The sequence below is a fragment of the Delphinus delphis genome, chromosome X, assembly GCF_949987515.2.
Source record: "Delphinus delphis chromosome X, mDelDel1.2, whole genome shotgun sequence".
Classification (NCBI taxonomy): domain Eukaryota; kingdom Metazoa; phylum Chordata; class Mammalia; order Artiodactyla; family Delphinidae; genus Delphinus; species Delphinus delphis.
Window position 1 is genome coordinate 121,130,527 of NC_082704.1, and position 14,705 is coordinate 121,145,231.

Genomic DNA, 14,705 nt, shown 5'->3' on the forward strand with positions numbered 1-14,705 from the left:
AGGCTGAGTCGAAGGCACTGGTGCAAGACTGAGAAGGAGCTCCTTTAGAGAATCAAGATCTCAGGCAGGGAGACGTGGACTAGAACAGATTGGTTGGGTAGAAAAGACAGAGTGAACAGGGTGTTGGCTTTCATTGCAGAACAAAAGACAAAGCATCTAAGTGTAGAACAGCTATGTAAAAAAAAAAAAAAAAAAATGTGTGCCTGCCAGACTAGCCAAGATCATTTATTTTGACTATTCATGAAACCAATAAGTTGCTTTGTACCACAATTAAAGAGCCAACATGTGCAAACAGAATAAGGACTCTGATGGTGGGGAATTGGAGATAGGAGAGTGGCAGGTCATGATGTGAAGGATGCTAGGATGGTAAGAAAGCACTCTGGTGCCAGAGCTGCCCTGGATACGGATGGATGGAATAACTGATTGGGAGGAATGAGGTGTGGGTCTGGGAGAGAAAGACGGCAATACCACAACCGCAGGATGTATTCTTTCTCATGGGAAAGTCCATAAAACATTCTGTACATGGAACTGTAGTGCTGGTGAGCCAGATTCTAAACTCATTAGAGAAAACTGCTTTACCTTTGAGATTAATAGAAAATGAACATCCAAATTCCATGACCATTTGAGGAAAACGTGTATTAATAGGTGATAGGATGTTTCTGCAGTAACTTATCTTAATGATTAGTAATGACAGTATTCATCTTTCTACCATCAACGGTAGAATCACGTTAGCAGTTTACTTAATAATTTAAAGTTTAAGACTTTACAAAATAGTTTGTGTTATATTTTTATTGTACCCAAATTTTGCAAAAATCAGTTTTCTGATTGTAAACTGAATTTAAATTTTAAACTGATTTTTCTGATTTTAAATTAATTTTTTAAAATTTATTTATTTATTTATGGCTGTGTTGGGTCTTCGTTGCTGTGCCCAGGCTTTCCCTAGTTGCCATGAGTGGGGGTTACTCTTTGTCGCGGTGTGCGGGCTTCTCATTGCAGTGGCTTCTCTTGTTGCGGAGCATGGCCTCTAGGCACGCTGGCTTCAGTAGTTTTGGCTCACGGGCTCTAGAACGCAGGCTCAGTAGTTGTGGCTCACGGGCTTAGTTGTTACGTGGCGTGTGGGATCTTCCCGGACCAGGGCTCGAACGTGTGTCCGCCGCATTGGCAGGAGGGTTCTTAACCACTGCGCCACCAGGGAAGCCCTTAAATTAGTTTTAATGTTTCAGAATGCTTCCTAGTGAATTCACTCTTCTGCTACTCCACTGTCGTAACAGTTTTGTTCCCTTCTTCATCTGCTTAGATATCATGTTTCCCCCAGTCCTTCTCAGAATCAGCCTGTATCCTCACCTTCCACACCATGAGGAAATAAAATGCATCTGATGGGAACTCCATCCCCTTCTCGTAGTCAATCTATTAAATCTTCCTGTACTCACTCCTATTTTCCTTTCCTTCCCTCTTACTAAAATGGAGAGAATGTCTCTCCCCGCCTCATAAAGCAAAATTTGTGCATTTAGTTCGTCGCCTCACACCTCTTACCCTTTCAGGGAGCTCTTTCTACCATTCACCTACTCTCTCCTGCATCATCAACATCTCCCCATCTCTTTCATACTTTCCATCACCACCAGGCTTCAGAATCTCTCACATGACAAGTGAAAAAAAGTTCTCCAGGGCCCCACTCGCCTTTGAGGCACCACCATTTCTCTGCACTCCTATTCAGAGCCAGACTCGTCCCACCTCCATTGCTTACTTTCCATAAACCCTCTTCCTAGTCTCCTGCCAAGTGGAAAGGTGTAAGGGGACAAACCCAGGGGCATTTTCATTGCTGATCTTGCTTGATGTCCTGGCAGTATTCCACATGCTCTCCCCAAACATGCATGCTCTCCCATGGTTTTCCTCCTATGTCCCTAGATGATGTTCTTAGCATCCTGTGTTAGCTTTTTTTTCCCTTCAACACAACCTCTTAACGTTGGGGCATCTCAGATCATCTTGCGAGCCCTTAGCCTTTCCCACTCACTCTTAGTGGGTTAGTGGATCTACAGATGTGATCAGTTGACGACACCCAAGCTCTAGCTCTGGTCCAGACTTGCCATTATATGACCCCTAGCCCCATTTATCCAACTGCCTATTGAATATGCCTCAATGTGGTGGTCTCTGACACAGCTTAAACTTACCTTTATCTCCACCATGGCTTTGAAACCCTCAGTTATGTTTTTCTTTTTCAAGTTGCACCCACCTCCCATGCAGATGTAGGATTAAGCATATATAGTCTTCAATTTTACTTATTGTCCTTTGACTTTTCGTTTTTTCATCTTATTCTTTCAAATGCTGAATTATACCACCTACTTTCCTTTCGACGGTGAACATTTCTGTTACGAATTAATTCTATTAATAACCAACAAATACTTTCATGGAGAAATCTTGTTTGTGTCCTGTTACCTAATAGAAATATTTTTAGATCACATATTTTCAATTAGTGATGATATCGTCTGCATTTACAGGATATTACTGACCATATTCCAGAGGACATTGTATCCTTAGTTTAATCTGTCCTTTACCAACATGTATTTCCAGAGTTTAATCTTATCCATTTCTACTAGCTATAAACAATGTGAGATATTGATGCGTCTGTCCTTTTTAATTGTGATAGACCACTGTTTTTACTTTGATACCTAATTTACCTCTATAGCGTTCTTCTAAATATCCATATTTTATTTATATAATCAATAAAGCAAAAGCTTATTAATTAAACAGATTAGATTTCTATTGGCATTTAAACATCGATTGCACACCTAATGAATTTTTCTCTGTTTAATTCAAACCACAGTCTGCTGTATCTGATTTTCTCAAATGCTTTAAGCGCTGTATGAAGCAGACACAATACACACATACTATTAAACTTGTTGAAAATTGGATTGGTTCACTTAGGCTAATCAGGTCAGAAGTGCTAATAAATTTAAGGGTGTTTCTTTACTTTTATATTCTTATTCCCTCGTACTCAGTTTTAGGGTTTTCTCTCGTTTTCATCAATTTCACCAACTGTACACGTGTCCAGTGTTTCAGATCGTACACACCCTGAAGATGAGCATTCTAGCTGCCCACAGTTGGAAGATTTGATTTATCAACCAGTTTGTTCCTGGTGTAGGTCATGAGGACTGTCTGCGTCTTCCAAGGTGATTTTACCTGACTTGCTGACTCCACAAGAGAGGCCCTCCTTTTAGAGGTCACTATTGTCCTTTATATAAAGAACTGTCCAAATCACTGTTCCCAATAGTTGGACAGTTTTGTTTTCTGGTAACCCCAGCTTTTATCCTGAGCTGTCACTCGATCTGGACATCTCAGCTTTTTAGTACAATTCATTAACACCTTAATTTAGTACCACTTTCCCTTCGTTATACAAACTGGAGTAAGCCTTCTTTGCCATTGCTTGTTCTGAGGGGGACCTAGTGAAGCCCATTTACGTCGGAAAGTTTAGGTCAGTGGTGCTCTTCGAAATTACTGTTCTTGCCCATCTGCAGTTTAGTCCTGGGTATTGACTTCTGTGATTACTGACCATTATTATGATGAGATTATCATCCTTGGTGTTTGGTCCCTTAGACTGGTACATGCTTACGCTTATCCCTGATGCATACGTACGGAACACATGTCCTGCACCGTTTAAGCTGAAGTACTGCCAGTTCTGTCCCCAGGAGTCTGTCCAAATTCTTGGATGGTGGTAAGAAATAAATTATGAAGTTGCTTTTCATTGCCATCTGCGTAGCTCGAGAAATAGTATCTGAACACCCTCACAGACTATCACCAGCTGCGACTTTAGAACCAGACTGGTCCCTTGGAAATAAAAACAGGTGTTTTACATACCATAAATATAGTTACACAGATGGAATGTTTAGGATAGAGAAAAATACTCCTTACCTACTTATTTTAGTTCCCATTATTTTTCTTGTTCTTCCTGAATAATCTATGACCATCAGTAGAAGGTTGTTTTTGGGAGAACAGGCATGAAAAAGGGAAACAAATTTTTATTTATGGCTTATGAAAATGTAGAAAATCGATGAATACAGAATGATACAAAGCAGAATCGATGGCTATAGAATAATGCAAGGTACTGAATTACTACACATAGGTATTGACACCTGTAGTACCCTTAGTTTTGTACTGGCTAATGTCTTTTGACCATGGTGGTGTTTTTATAAACGATGTGTCTTCATACTCGTGATGAATACTCTTAAAGTTCTGTTCACGTTCTGTACATTTTCCTTATCTTTTTACCTCTTATAACACCAGATAATCTGCAACAATATTCACAAAAATATTGTAGTCCTAAAATTTTGCAGAGGTAAATGTCACTTATTTTTACATCCCCCTTCTACATGCAAAGCATTTCCAAACTGTTATCACGTGGGCTGAAGTATTTCCCCCCTCAGGGTTATTTTGAAGATAGAGAAGTTTCTGAGCCTGACAACATGTGACATGTTAGTTTCAGGTGAGTTTACTTCCTTCACACACGTCAGAAGATTTAGTAAAAGAAAAAAAAAAAAAAAACAGGAAAAGCTTTGAGGCTCTCCAGCTACAAGTTTTGCAGTGGATAGCTGCCTTCTACAAAAGGATTCTAAGGGGTTTAGAATGTTCACATCTGACAGAAAACCTTACTTGAAAATATGCCTGTTTTCATTCAGAATGGTATAGGCACATTGGGAAAAAAGTGTATGTACATTAAAAAACAAAGTCTTCAAGTCATCCCCAATATCCATATATTAGGAATATTCATTATTATCTGTTAGGCATATGATTGTTTCTTTGAGTGCAGAAACATGGACACAAAAGTACATCTTTATTTTTTTAGCACAATAGATTTGGTTCATACTTTCTATAGAATGTATATTCTCCTGCAACTTTAATTTTTTTCCCTGTTCAGTATCCTTTCAAAGAAATATTTTCTTAAGTTTTATAATTAGTTTACAACGTGTTAATTTTTGCTGTACAGCCTAGTGATTCAGTTATATACATACATTCTTTTTCATATTCTTTTCCATTATGGTTTATTACAGGATACTGAATATAGTTCCCTGTTCTATACAGTAGGATCTTGTTGTTGTTTGTCCATTCTATATATACTGGCTTGCACCTGCTAATCCCACACTCCCAGTCCTTCCCTGCCCCCCGCCTTGACAACCACAAGTCTGTTCTCTACGTCTGTGAGTCTGTTTCTGTTTTGTAGATAAGTTCATTTGTGTCATATTTTGGATTCCACATATAAGTAAGTAACATCATATGGTATTTGTTTCTTTCTGACTTAGTTCGCTTACTATGATAATCCCTAGGTCCATCCATGTTGATGCAAATGGCATTAATTCGTTCTTTTTTTATAGCTGAGTAATATTCCGTTGCATATATGCACCACATCTTCTTTATCCATGGATCCATTGATGGACATTTAGGTTGCTTCCATGTCCTGGCTATTGTGAATAGGGCTGCTATGAACATAGGGGTGCATTTATCTTTTTGAATTAGAGTATTGTCTGGATATATGCCCAGGAGTGAGATTGCTGGATTATATGGGAGTTCTATTTTTAGTTTTTTTGAGGAACCTCCATACTGTTCTCCATAGTGGCTGCACCAACTTACATTCCCACCAACAGTGCAGGAGGGTTCCCTTTTCTGCACACCCTCCCAGCATTTGTTATTTGTAGACTTTTTGATAATGGCCATTGTGACTGGTGTGAGGTGATAACCTCGTCGTAGTTTGTTTTGATTTGCATTTCTCTAGTAATTAGCGATGTTCAGCATCTTTTCATGTGCCTCTTTCTTGGCCATCTGTATGTCTTCTCTGGAGAAATGTCTATTTAGATCTTCCACCCATTTTTTGATTGGGTTGTTTTTGTTGTTGTTAAAGAAATAATTCTTTTGAATTAACTTGTTAGTTTTAAGTTGCCGTTGTCTGCGTACCCGAACACTGACACGATCATCTCCTACCCGTGGTCCCTTAGAGTCTCTTCGGTCTTTATGCATCTATCACTGCATGCTGCAAATATTTCCATTGGAGAAACCACTACGGGAAGAAGTGCTGGCTCGAAGGGAATACATAATTGAAACTCTGAAAAGTTCTAGGCAAATTCCCCTTCAAAGAAGGCGGTAGGAAGACACACTCTCTAAACAGCTTCTGAGAGCATTTTGCTCCCCACCTTTACTAACAACGGATAGTATCAGTCTTTTCAAATTATGGTGATCATGTAGACCATAGTAAATGGGACGTGCGCCTTGTTTTAATAGAGAGAACATATTAATCTTCTCTTGGGTTTGTGGATCCATTTTGTCCATATTCAGAAACTCACGCAGTAAGAACACCATGTGTTCTTTTGGAATTCCTTAGTAATGTGTTTCTTTGCTTCTTGGGCCTGATGGGGGAGATGGGGCATTATTGCTTTATTCCATTATTCCTATTATTCCTTTTCCTATTTCCATCAAGAACAAAACCTCTGCTCCGTGGTTTAAAAGGGATGCCTGCCGGGGACAGACTCGCACTACCTCTTTCTTACTCCTCCTTTCACATCTGTCTCAGACAACTTTTCTCCAAGGTGATCCCCACGTAGAGGACGTTTGGCGTGGCCCTGGGTTCAGACTCTCATTCATTCTCTTTCTCTCTCAGAAGCTTCCCCTGCCTTCAGAGAGAGGCCAGCTCACCCCCTGCCCGCTCCCCCTGCCACGTCCACACACAGCAGGCCCACCTCCTTCTGGTTCTCTTCTTTGCGTGAAAGACGTCGCAAAGACCATGATTTTGCACGTGTCCAGCTTTGGCAGCTACGTTTGGAGCTTGCTCTGCTGGCTCCGGTTTTTCCAAAGGCGGATTCTAACGTTGGAATGGGGTCGGGGTGCTTGGGAGGTGAGAAGATTCTTCAAGGCTAATTCATCCTCGAATACATAAGACATCCTACAGTTCGGAGACACAGACTTCATGCCGATCCTCACGTGAGTTCCTTTGTGTGAGCTGTAGCATACGTCTCCTGTCCTCTTAATTACTAACACCCCTGGTCCTCAAAGTATTTGAGCCAATACTGTGCTCATACATGATTCATCTGGTTTGTGAAATTTTACCGTATTGGATTTCTCTGTACCCAAAGGGTATCCAACTGGAGGACAGTTGCTACATTGATTCAGATTGTGTATATATAACCAAAAATCATAAGCATGAGGTGATATTTGAATATTTCTAATTTTAGATATATTTCTAACATGAGATCAGAAGGAATACTTTGTTACATGACAAAGGGAATTTGCCAGTTTCCCAAAAGGTGCCTAAAATCTGAAGACAACCTTTATTTTTTGCGGTACGCGGGTCTCTCACTGCTGTGGCCTCTCCCGTTGCGGAGCACAGGCTCTGGACGCGCAGGCTCAGCAGCCATGGCTCACGGGCCCAGCCACTCCGCGGCACGTGGGATCTTCCCGGACCGGGGCACGAACCCGTGTCCCCTGCTTCGGCAGGCGGACTCCCAACCACTGCGCCAGCAGGGAAGCCCTGAAGACAACCTTTTGATAAGAATGTTAAATTTCTGTGTAAACAGATATTTCTCCTGGAGCTGGCTCATCTCACAGTAAGTGTGCTATGCATTCTACATAACACTAAAACATCTCTATCTTTCAGAAGGAAGGCGATGTATATATGTCATACTTTTACAAATAGGCTCTGTCAGTATGTGTTTAAGTACTAATCAGTCAACATTACACAAATGATCAGCCTAACAATTTGATATTTGTTTAGGGTTCCTGTAAAATTACTCACAGAATTGGAAAGCAGTGCCATGCCAAGAAGATAGTAAGTCCAGTTTCTCTGCTAATTTAAATCTTATTCCAAGTGTAGGTAGGATCTGAAGAGGAAGAAATGCAAATGACATGTTCATAGAACATTCCAGTATTCATTCATTCACTATACATCGATTCCATGCCGAGGTCGCAGTGCATCTCCAAGTACAACATATAAGCATGTGGAATACTTTTTGGATGCAAAATTTAAGACCGTGTGTAAAAACAGTTTGAGGAACCAAGGTAACAAGTAAATCACTGACATCTCAGATGGTTACAATCTTTCATTAAAATAAAACAAGCCACCTTACTGCCTGCAGGGCATGTTAATGCTATTAACATAGAAATAAGGGGAATTCTGTCATTGATTACCATTTTCCATCTCTTGCTCATGGGATCTGTTCTTCCTTGGGCTTCAAGTTAATGCTTAGAAGTTGCATCCTTTATGGTAAAGGAGGGCCATAACTTTCCTGTCTTTTCCTTGAGCCAGGTGTTCTTGGTCTTTCTGCGTTTAAGACTTGCAGTTATTACGCTTCGTCTGCTGGTTCCTACTACTGTCCCAGAAGAAATCTGTGAGTGCTTAAAATGGACAAACAACCAAGTGCAAACTGTTTTTAACCAACTCAGCGTGCAATTCCAATTTGTCTGATAGCCTTAGCTCTGCCCATGCTAATTTTGTGCTGACACACACATGCTCGGTTCCCCTTATTTGTGGGGTTCTTTTTTGGCCACTTGGCTTGTGAGATTTTAGTTCCCCGACCAGGGACTGAACCTGCACCCTCGGCAGTGAAAGCGCAGAGTCCTAAGCACTGGACCGCCAGGGAAGTCCCTCGGTCCCCCTTATTTGGATGTGAGCGTTCTCCCTCCTAACAGACACAGAAAGACAGTTAAAAGACCTGGATTTGCTTTCTCTCAGCATCTCCCTTCCCAAGGTCTATTCTAAAAGTCCAATTGTATTTAGGCTTCTTTTCCCCCCCGCCCCTCCTCAGGATTTTTAAGCACCTGGTTTGCTTGGCTGTTAATGGGGTTAATGCCTAATTAACCCTGGTAAGAGTGACACTCACCTGCATTGACATTTTCCTCATTGTTAAAGGCATACATAGATTAATTCATATGGGCTAGAATAGTTTTCCCAAAAAAGGGTAGCTTCAAATGAAGGATGGGTCACTCCACGTGCAGTATGCACTGTGCCACGTGTAGCAGGGTGAGAAGGGGTACCCAAGTGGTGGTACACAGCTCCAGTATTCAAGGAGGTGATGGCTATATTACGAAGAACCTGGGCTACCAGTTGGCATGTAGAAGATAAGTCTTGAGAAAAGAAAGCAGCGAGAAGTGTGTGTGTGCGTGTACGCGCGCGTGTGCGTGTGCGTGAATGTTTTGTGGGCCAGCCTGGCTGGTGAAGAAGTAGGGAAGGAGAAGAAGCAAGAGGACCTCTCTGTGCAGAAGGAACAGGTTGTACAAAGATATCTGGAAGCAGAGCCCATGCTAATGTGTAATTCGTTTATCTGAAGCGTCTTCTAAATACAGGATGGTGAACCGCAGGAGATAAGACTAGAGCATGTTCTGGAAATAAACTTGTGCTGGCCTGGCCGGCCTGAGGAGCGTGTGATGGCTCCCTGAACAGTGGAAAGACATCAATGATTCTTGAGTGTGGAAGGAGGAAGGCATCACAGTTATATTTCAGGAGGGTAAGTCTGAAGTCACCGAGTGGGAACGAAACAAGACTTAAGGAACCAGTTGTAGAGATGATTATAATTCTGTGAGAGGAATTTGAGGGTCTGAATTAAAGTAATGGTGGAGAACAGATATCACTGAATGTCCTTTTAAAGGCTTCTTAGGAGCATGCAAGGGCTGTAATGACCCTATGGATCCATCCACAGAGGGATGGATAAAGAATATGTGGTATATATGCACAACGGAATACTACCCAGCCATGAAAAAGAATGAAATAATGCCATTTGCAGGAACATGGATTGACCTTGAGATTATCATACTAAGTGATGTAAGCCAGACAGAGAAACACAAGTATCTCATGATATCACTTACATGTGGAATCTAAGAAAAATTATACAAGTGAACTTATTTACAAAACAGAAACAGACTCACAGACATAGAAAACATACTTATGGTTACCAAAGGGGAAGAGGTGGGGAGGGGTAAATTAGCAGTTTGGGATTAACAAATACACACTATTATATATAAAATAGTCAACAAGGACTTACTGTGTAGCAAAGGGAACTCCACTCAATACTCTGTAATAACCTATAAGAAAAAATTCTGAAAAACAATTGATACATGTATATGTATAACTAGATCACTTTGCTGTAAACATTGTACAAGCAAGTATAAAACATTGTAAATCATTACAAAACATTGTAAATCAAGTATACTCCATTACAAAATAAAACTTTTTTCTAAAAACTAAAACAAAAAAAAGACCCTGTGGAATTGCCGGACTAGTCATTTTGGGGAAGAGCCCAAACCCAGAGAAATCAGGTGAGTGTTGGAGCTTTCAAGCTGCTTTGGCTCCAGTGATGATGGGCTATGGCCACTCATTTGGGTTTGGGTTTCAGTGGCGCCTTCACCCTACCCTTGGGGCCTGGAGTCTCTAAGTTCAAGCCTAAGGTAGATGCAAATCAGAACTGAACCAGCCAAACCCCACTCCAACCTCTGCACCGCACAGAAGGCTGCTCTGGGCCAGAACAGAGGAAAAGAGGAGGACACGATAAACAGCAACAACCATGCGTCTTTGGGAAATGGGTCTGGGTGGGGTAGGTTTGCTTTTGTGCAAATGCAAAGTGGGTACTGTTGGCATCCGGCTGAAAATAACCCAGTTGGGAGCTAGGGGAGAAAGGTTAGATTTGAGGACTCTATTTAGGCTGTGTTGCCATGGACAGAACTGTGGGAGGGGTGAGATTTCTGAATGAGTCGGGGGGGACGCACTCACCAGGAGAGGACCAGACCCAAAGATGCGACAGGAGGGGCAGAGATGAAGGATAAGGAGACAGGGCGTGTCACCTTCTCCCAGAACCAGGTTCACGTGCAAGGGGTGTATTCAAGTGAAGTGCCCTTGGGAGGAACCAAGAGCGGACAGAGGGAGACCGGGAGGGCAAGGAGTCAGGTAGCTCTGTTAACTCCCGCTGGAGCTGTCGGAAGGAGCCCGCCGCTGCCGGGGCACAGGCAGAGAGCCCGGCTTCGAGGATCAGGGGAGTTCAGCGATGTCAGCTTTACCATAAGAGAGGCAGCAGGAAAGTCGCTCAGGCTCATGCGGTTCCCATCGAGGAGGGAACAGAGAGGCAGCTGAACCCTCGGAGGCCAGGCGGAGACCAAGAAGTCCAGGAGGAGTGCAGGTCCACAAGTGACCCCAGAGAGCCGTTTCAGGAAAGCCGTGGGACAAGGAAGAGGGTTTTAAAGGAGGAGAAATGAAAGGGTAAGAATTGAATAGATACAGCAAGAGGAAACTCCCACTTGGGTTGTTCAGCCATGAAATACGGTGGCAGGAAGTTCTGTCTTGAGGGGATATTTTGGGAAGCATTGTTGTCCCCGAAGTGCAGCTGAACACACGTATAGTCAAAGAAGACATAATAACTTACATTTGTAGAAAGCTACCGTCACATTGCGAGTGGAAGTCATTCTTCTCACATGGCATTCCGTAAGGGCTCATCACGTCCTGTCCCCTCCAGGAGCTGGAGTATTGGCACCATGCAGGTGAAGCATGCTCCTGTTCTGGGGAATTCTGTCTGAAAAATTCCGGGGAGGGCTCTTTACACTCAGAACGTTGTGGAATCCATCAAACAATGACAGGAAGTGACTCTGCACACACTTTGGATTTGCAACTGGGTTATCTGTACTTTTAACTTCAGCATAAAATCCATGAACGATCTAAGATTTTTATGTTTACAGAGTATATTCTGTTCTCCCATTATCTTCCTTTCTCCCTCCATTCCCTTCTATTTCCATTCTCCCTCATTCCAGAACGACGGGACCAAGTTACCCTTGGGCCCCCAAAGGCAACAGACAGTGCGTGTGTCTCTGAGCCCACAATGAGCTGGAAGGGAGACGGCCCAGCCTGCAGGGGCTGCAACGTGCCTACTGGCCACTGCAGCCCAAGACATTCCTTATTTCACGGCTCTACTACAACTGGATGAAATCTTCAGAGAAAATAAGCACGAACCCCCCAAACTAGACACCCGAGAGTCTTAGAACACACTTACGTGAGAGCCCCTCACGGCCCTCTGAGGCAGCCGGACTCTGAGACCCCATGTCTGCAGGCAGGTTGGAGCCCTGGCACCCAGGAAGGCTGAATTCCTGCCCCACCCCTGCTCTCCAGCAATGGGGAGTTTCTCTGCTGCTGGGAACCCCCAGCAGTAGCTGCCTGCTGTTTCCAAACCTGCCAGCCCTTATTGCACCGTCTCACGGATAACCACGTTAGATCTCAGATACTGCTGGGGCTTCTGCTCCTGGCCCTTGAGCTTTGCAACGATTAGCTTCCGACTGAGGTTAGCACTCCCGTCCCTACACCCTTGGAGACTGGATTTAATAACCGTCGCGCCCTCATTTTGCTCCCACCCTCGACCCTCTGGCTTACCTGGGTAGCGTGTCCCGCAGCTGCCCTCATTCCTCCATTTCCTCTTGAAGCCTGTGAGCTCCTTCACCACGGATGTCTTCCCGTGTGTTAGAACACGTCATTTCAATCCCCAGAACATCCCACTGAAAAGTAAGCAGAGCCTAACAACAGTTTAAATGTGGGCATTGCTTTTCCCCTTTCAATCGACAGTATGCCTCGATTCTGTAGTTTTCCCCAGATTATAAGTTGCAAAGCAATCACAGGATCTGTTACGTTTCTTACTTATTTCTCTTGCATACAACGGTCATTAGATGAGTTTCTAACCCAATTCGGAGACAGGACACTGGGTAGAAGTGAAAGATTTCTATTATTTGTAAAATTAATCCATAAAATCCCATCTGATGGAAAAGCTGAGTAACTCGCATAGGTTTAAACATATTGTTAATGAAATCACATGTTTTATCCACCCAGATAAAGCATGAGCAGATTGCTTTTGCTTTTGTTTCTATCCATTTATTCACAAAGTAGTTACTCAAGCTGATAAGCTCTGAGTACGCGAAGCAAGTTGGACAAGCTTCCTGTTCTCAGGGAATTTACATTTTCTGGGAAGTGAGAGTAGGAAGCTTTCGGATGATAAGAAATATGAGAAAAGGAAAACAACTCTGCCCAAGAGCAGAATCAAAAGAAACAATGTCATCTCTCCAAAACAGTGGTTCGTTCTCACCTGGGGCAGCGTTGCCCACGATGGGACAGTCAACAATGTCTGCGTCGTTGTGGGGGTATCACCTGCAGGGGGGTGGGGTGGGGCTGCTACTGCATCCAGCGGGTGGAGGTCAGGGGTCCTGCTCCCCGTCCTGCAACGCACAGGGGGGCCCTCCACAAAGAAGTATCCGGACACAAGTGGCAGTGGTGCTGAGGTTAAGAAACCCTGCTCTCACGCTAGAGTTATAATGCACGTATAATTTCCTTTTATGCGTATCTGCTCTCACTGATAGACACATAAAAGACCTTGTCACTGCTTCGGAATGCCAGTAGTGTTTTTAAGATTAAAAATTGCAATTTTTTTTCTCTCAAAAGGAGTATACCTTTAAGATTTTTTTTTTTCCTTACCGTATATAATAGTCCAGTGTCCTTTCATGAAGTGTATTCTGGAGCAAGAGATGTGACTTTCAAAATCTCACAGTAATGACCACCAACATCATTTATCTGGAGCTAGACAATCCAAGACTCTAGTTTTCAGAAATGCTCTTGTCAATCTGAATTTGTGACTTCTGAAAGTGGGAGAAACTCTGGGAAGGTTCCAGGCTCTCTACTACATAGGAATCTTTAATCCAGCATAACTGGACCCTCCTATCAGTTGCAGGCGCATCTGTGTAGTCAGATGAGCAAATTATCAGAGCAGGTACATCAAGAGAAACGTTGCTTTCTTGAAGGTATTGCCAAACATACATTCTGGACTCGTGACTCCCTGCAAAATAGAATTAAATATACTAAAATCTCCAGGATATAGACTGCCATTGACTTGTATTCGTTTGTGTTAGATTGCCAGTGAAGTCGTGAAATTTACCTAGCACCCCAGAGAGTGCTTCTGTCATTCAGGGGGTCTCCTTTAAGGCTCTCTCAACTATATTTACTTCCCTCACCTCCTTCCCTTTCCCCACCAACACCGCCTGCACCCAGCTCTGCAGTTACATCGTCTTTGTCCTCCTAAGCTGCCTTCTCTCTTTTTTCTTTTTTTTTTTTTTAACGGACAAGAGGCTGCAGCTAGTGCTATGTCTCAAAAGATCAACTCATTACAGTGCTGTACGTTCATAATGGTTGTACGTTTCCCTCTATCCTTTTTATATCTTTAATTACATTTAAGCGTTTCAGGAATCCATTATGTATCGTAATCAAACACCATCTTCCCTTGTGCATCTATTCCTGTTTTAAATCTAGACTTCTAAAATGACTGTGCTATTTTTATCTGTTTAACTCCATCCTCTCTAGTTTTCCTAGAGGAAGCGGGAGCTTCAAGGGGTCGGTCTGAGAATCCCTGCAAACCGTACAATGAAGTGAGTTGCCCAGTTAATCGTATTTATCCTCTGACAGAAAATAAGAGAGAAGACAGACACAAAAGCCCGGACTTTATAGAAAGACGAACCCAAATTCGTATCCTCTCTTAGCTTGTAAATCACTTAATCTGCTGAACCAAAATGTATTCATCTGTCAAACGAATATAGGACTTAGTTTGAAGTTGTTATGAGGATGACAAGCATGGGGAAGGATGGCAGCCCCACAAACTTATTTCCTTTCCTGGAAAAATAATAAATGCAGGCTCCCCTTCAAAGGGAAGGGCAGCCGTGGC

At 42.7% G+C, this 14,705-nt stretch overlaps 1 long non-coding RNA gene across 1 annotated transcript; it reads right to left on the reverse strand.

Annotated features, from left to right (window-relative positions):
• Nucleotides 1-7,512: 7,512 nt before the first annotated feature.
• Nucleotides 7,513-13,813, reverse strand: LOC132418971 (uncharacterized). Its single transcript, XR_009518061.1, has 5 exons — nucleotides 13,469-13,813; nucleotides 12,380-12,501; nucleotides 11,385-11,531; nucleotides 10,014-10,068; nucleotides 7,513-8,370 (listed from the first exon to the last, which is right to left on the reverse strand). It is a non-coding gene; the product is annotated as an uncharacterized lncRNA (long non-coding RNA).
• Nucleotides 13,814-14,705: the final 892 nt, after the last annotated feature.